Raw genomic sequence first — 5,778 nt, forward strand, 5'->3', positions numbered from 1 at the left:
CTCCTGGACACTTGTTATCCCTTGTCTTTTTTTTTTTTTTTTTTAAGATTTTATTTATTTATTCACAAGAAACACACACACATACAGAGGGAGAGGGAGAGAGAGAGAGGCAGACACACAGGCAGAGGGAGAAGCAGGTTCCCTGCAGGGGGCCTGATGTGGGACTTGATCCCAGGACCCCAGGATCACAACCTGAGCCAAAGGCAGACGCTCAACCGCTAAGCCACCCAGGCATCCCTCCCTTTGCCCATTTTTTTTTTTTTTTTTTTTTTTATTTATGATAGGCACACAGTGAGAGAGAGAGAGGCAGAGACACAGGCAGAGGGAGAAGCAGGCTCCATGCACCGGGAGCCCGATGTGGGATTCGATCCCGGGTCTCCAGGATCGCGCCCTGGGCCAAAGGCAGGCGCCAAACCGCTGCGCCACCCAGGGATCCCCCTTTGCCCATTTTTAATTGGGTTATTTATTTTTTGCTATTGAATTTTATGTTTCTTGTGTATTTTGGTTATTAACCCCTTATCAGATATGTGATTTGCAAATATTTCCTTCTATTCTCCAATAGAAGGAAATATTTAAATTCATTTTGTTGATGGTTTCCTTTGCTGTGCAAAAGTTTTTTTATTGTGATGTAGTTCCACTTGTTTACTTTTGCTTTTGTTGCCTTTACTTTTGGTGCCAAAACTGATGTCAAGGAGATAACCTCTGTGTTTTTTTCCTGGCAATTTTATAATTTCAGGTCTTAGGTTCAAGATTTTAATCCATTTTGGGTTGATTTTTGGTTTTGGTGTAAATAGGGGTCCAACTTCACTCTTTTGCATGTGGCTGTCTAGTTTTTCCCCATCATTTATTAAAAGATATCCTTTTCCTATTGTATATTCTTAGCTCCTTTGCTGTAAATTAATTGGCTATATATGTATGAGTTTATTTCTGAGCTCTCTCAATTCTGTGTTTGTTTTATGCCAATACTATGCTGTTTGATTACTATAATTTTACAGCATAGTTTGAACTTATCAAGTGTGATACCTCCTGTTTTGTTCTTTCTTTTTTTTAAAGATTTTATTTATTTATTCATGAGAGACACACACAGAGAGAGAAAGAGGCAGAGACACAGGCAGAGGGAGAAGCAGGCTCCATGCAGGGAGCCTGATGTGGGACTGGATCCCTGGTCTCCAGGATCACACCTTGGGCTGCAGACGCACTAAACCGCTGAGCCACCCGGGCTGCCCTGCTTTGTTCTTTCTTAAGAATGCTTTGCCTATTCGGGGTCTTTTGTGGCTCTATTAAAAATCTTAGGATTGTTTGTTCTGTTTCTGAGAAAAATTGCATTGAAATTTTGATAGGGATCTCACTGAATCTGTAGATCACTTTGTGTAGTTTGGACATTTTAACAATATTAATTCTTCTAATAGTTCTGTTTATATCTTCTTTAATTTCTTTAGTCAAGATCTTCTGGTTTTCAGTGTACAGATCTTCCATTTTTGGTTAAATATATTCCTAAGTTGTTTTTTTTTTTAATTTTTATTTATTTATGATAGTCACAGAGAGAGAGAGAGGCGCAGAGACACAGGCAGAGGGAAAACAGGCTCCATGCACCGGGAGCCCGATGTGGGACTCGATCCCGGGTCTCCAGGATCGCGCCCTGGGCCAAAGGCAGGCGCCAAACCGCTGCGCCACCCAGGGATCCCTATTCCTAAGTATTTAAGGAATATATATATATATTCCTTAAATATATATATATATTTATTTATTTATTATTATTAAAGATTTTATTTATTTGGGCAGCCCGGGTGGCTCAGTGGTTTAGCACCGCCTTCAGCCCAGGGTATGATCCTGGAGTCCCAGGATCGAGTCCCACGTCCAGCTCCCTGCACAGAGGCTGCTTCTCCCTCTGCCTGTGTCTCTGCCTCTCTCTGTGTCTGTCATGGATAAATAAAATCTTAAAAAAAAAAATTATTTATTTATCCATGACAGACACAGAGAGAAAGGGGCAGAGACACAGGCAGAGGAGAAGATGCTCCTTATTAGGAGCCCAATGTGGGACTTGATCCCAAGACCTGGGATCAGGACCTGAGCCAAAGGCAGATGTTCAACCTCTGAGCCACCCAAGCGCCCCAAATATTTAATCCTTTTGAGACTTCTGTAAATGGGACTGTTTTCTTGATTTGTCTTTCTGATACTTCATTGTTGGTATATGAAAGTGCAACTGATTTTTGTACATTGATTTTGTATTCTGCAGGTTTACCAAAACTATTTACGAGCTGTAACGGGTTTTTGTTGGAGTCTTTAAGGTTTTCATGTCATTTGCAAATAGTGACAGCTTTACTTCTTCCTTTCCCTTTTGGATGACTGAAGATAAATATATGCCAAGACTTCAACTGAACATGACCTAAAATTACTTTAATCTTAGAGTATACCTTGGAGGTGTGAAGCCAGCTTTCCTTGGCAGCCTTGCCTAGCCAATCCAGGCAAACTTTTCACATTTATGAACATGGGTCTTTCTTTAGAGGTAGCAATGGGGTTTATTAGAATATGGGGACAGGGGCAGCCTGGGTGGCTCAGCGGTTTAGTGCCTCCTTCAGCCTAGGGTGTGATCCTGGAGACCCGGGATCGAGTCCCACATCGGGCTCCCTGCATGGAGCCTGCTTCTCCCTCTGCCTGTGTCTCTGCCTCTCTCTCTCTCTCTGTGTCTCTCATGAATAAATAAATAAAAAATCTTTTTTTTTTTTTTTTTTAAAGAAAAAGAATATGGGGGTAGGTATAGCTTAAGAAACACACTGTGAATTTACTGGTTAATACAAACTATCAAACTTAAAGTTGGCCAAATTATTTTTAGAACTATGAAGAAGACTGAATAAAATATAAACACTGGAGGTGGCAGGAAAAATTGTTCTGGGAAATCAGGATCTGTCACAAGACAACCAAGAGGAACATTTGGAATAAGTTTGCAGCTGAATAGAAAATGTTGCAAGTAATATTTTGGGGAAAACTCCCAAATGTGAATATGAAATTGTGCTGTGCATGTGCTAATATCTGTCATGTACCTTTGCACAAGTGCTTTGCACGTGGGCCCAGGAGCCATAGGTTAGATACCACCGTTTTACTGGTAAGAGAAGTGAGGCTAGTATCAGCAAATAAGTCGGTAGCAGAGTTTGGAGACATTTTTAAAATCCTGATTTAAAAATTTTTTTAGGGATCCCTGGGTGGCGCAGCGGTTTGGCGCCTGCCTTTGGCCCAGGGCGCGATCCTGGAGACCCGGGATCGAGTCCCACGTCGGGCTCCCGGTGCATGGAGCCTGCTTCTCCCTCTGCCTGTGTCTCTGCCTCTCTCTCTCTATCTGTGTGTGACTATCATAAATAAATAAAAATTAAAAAAAAAAAAAAAAAAAAAAAAAAAAAATAAAAATTTTTTTAAATCTCAGGTTCTCTTTCACACACCCCAGTGCTTCTCTGTATCCTCAGAGTGAAGTAAATTAGTCCTTCTGGGTAGTTATATTTTCCAGTGCCCAGGGATCTATCTACTCAGGAAGCTAAACATAGTAGAAAGCTTTCTGAAATTATACTGTGTATTTTCTCGCCTCCTTTAACATTTAATACTGAAAATTTTCAACGTTTTCCTGGAAATTCATCATTAATGTGGGTGATACCATAAATGTGATGATGCTCCTAGGTCTGGGGTGTGGGAGGCTCCTGGACCCACACTGTTGTGCTTTTCCAGTTTGCTAATCAGAGAATGATTTTTATTCCTCCCTTGGTGACTGTTCTTGTGGTCCTAGTTATTCTACTGTCTTAAGTGGGTATCTCCCAGGGCCTTAGAAAGGAAATAATTAAACCAGTTAGCATTGTATATAAAGTAAAAGTAGGCCTGAAAAGATAGTCCATAAGGGAAGCATTAAGAGCACAGATCCCCTAAGGTACGTTCTCCTCCTACAGAGACCGATTAAATCTTTTTTATGTTGTGTCCCAGATAGGTGAGTGCATCACTTAGCTGAGTTCCAAGGAAGCAAGATAGTGAAACTTTCATTAGAAGAGATAGACACACACACATGCAGTTTTATTTTCTCGCTTGTATTGACTTAACACACTTTAAAAAGTTCCACCCACACTAAAAAATAATTTTATTTTTGAAGAAAGGAAATATTTTTTTTCTAAGAAAGGAAACATTTTAAATACCCATTTAGTGTTTGTTTCTATTGTTCTATTGTTAAGAGTTTTTTTTTCCATAATGCAATGTGCTTTTTGTTCACGGGTTGCAAAAGTGTTTGCTACACATTTGCATAGACTTGTCACTAATAAATCTTTCTTTAGTAGCAACAGAACGGTACAGGAACATAACTCTGGAGGGGTTAGCTGAGCCATGGTTTCTTCTTGTGTAAGATGCAAGTCTGTAGAGTTTAAAATGAGGTCTCAGGGTGTGGCAGGCTTAGTCCATTTGGGCTACTAGAACACAATACTATAGACTTGGATAGCTTAGAAACAACAGAAATTTATTTCCCATAGTTCTGCAGGCTGGGAAGCCCAAGATCAAGGCCCCATCACCTTCCATGTCTCATGTGGTGGGAGGGGTGAGGAGCTCCCTGGGGTCTCTTATATGAGGGCACTAATTCCCTTCATGAGGCTCTGTGCTCATGACCTAATCCCGCCCCCCTTTGGGGGTCCCAAAGGTCCCACCTCTTAACTCCATCACACCAAGGTTGGGGGGGAGGCAGTTAGGATTTAACATAGGAATTTGGGAGGGACACAGACCACAACACTAGCTCAGCAAGGTAAAGACACCATAAGATAGGTATCATTTGAACATGAATTCAGCTGACATTCAAGTAGAACAATACCAATGACCATACGCTTCTTTTTTTTTTTTTTTTTAATTTTTATTTATTTATGATAGTCACACACACACACACAGAGAGGGGCAGAGACACAGGCAGAGGGAGAAGCAGGCCCCATGTACCGGGAGCCCGACGTGGGATTCGATCCCAGGTCTCCAGGATCACGCCCTGGGCCAAAGGTAGGCGCTAAACCACCGCGCCACCCGGGGATCCCTGACCATACGCTTCTGCTGTAGCTTAAGGAAATAATTCATTGTCATCCCTCGTGTATCAGGAGGAATTAAGACCAGCCTGTTAAATTGGCCTGACAGGACCACTGAGTGTCTGGACTGGGAATTATCAACTATATTCTATGAAGTTCCACCTCTCATTTACCACGTGGGGGAAACAGGTCCAGGGAGTTTGTGACACTCACCCAGAGATAGGCAATGGAGATGCTGCATCTCTGCATAGACTTGTCACTGAGAAATCCTTCTTCAGTAAGAAAAGGTTAAACTGAGCTAAGTGAAGGACCAGGGCTCTTTTCATTAACACGAATATCTTTTCATCTATATGGTCTTTCACAATTTGCAAAGCACTCCTCAGCCCGGCCATCTAGTTTATTATACTTATATCCACTAGCTTGTGAAGATGGCCCTTCCCCCTTCTTGCCTTTGGGAGATTTTCTGCACTCTCAGACCTTTGTTGGAGCAGCTGATTCTATGCGGGCCTTTCACTTAAACACACAGACACACAGAACACACACATACCCCTGAAATGAAACATGCGTGTATGGCCCTATACACGTCTCTGTGGAAGAAACAGCATTGCGTCCCCGAGTCTCCCATGCAGGCTGCACCTTAGCAGCCACGAAGTGTAAACAGAGAATGATCTTTAGTTTGAGAATTCCTGAATGTCACTGACACTTTCCTACTAATGGCCTTAGGAATGTTGACATTTTCAAGAGGCGTGGC

General features: G+C 41.9%; 1 long non-coding RNA gene across 1 annotated transcript in view; it reads left to right on the plus strand.

Annotated features, from left to right (window-relative positions):
• The window catches only part of LOC125752256 (uncharacterized), a 31,959-nt gene that overhangs the window by 20,046 nt on the left and 6,135 nt on the right, over positions 1-5,778 (plus strand). The window lies entirely within an intron of this gene.

Source organism: Canis lupus, chromosome 1, assembly GCF_003254725.2.
Source record: "Canis lupus dingo isolate Sandy chromosome 1, ASM325472v2, whole genome shotgun sequence".
NCBI classification, from domain to species: domain Eukaryota; kingdom Metazoa; phylum Chordata; class Mammalia; order Carnivora; family Canidae; genus Canis; species Canis lupus.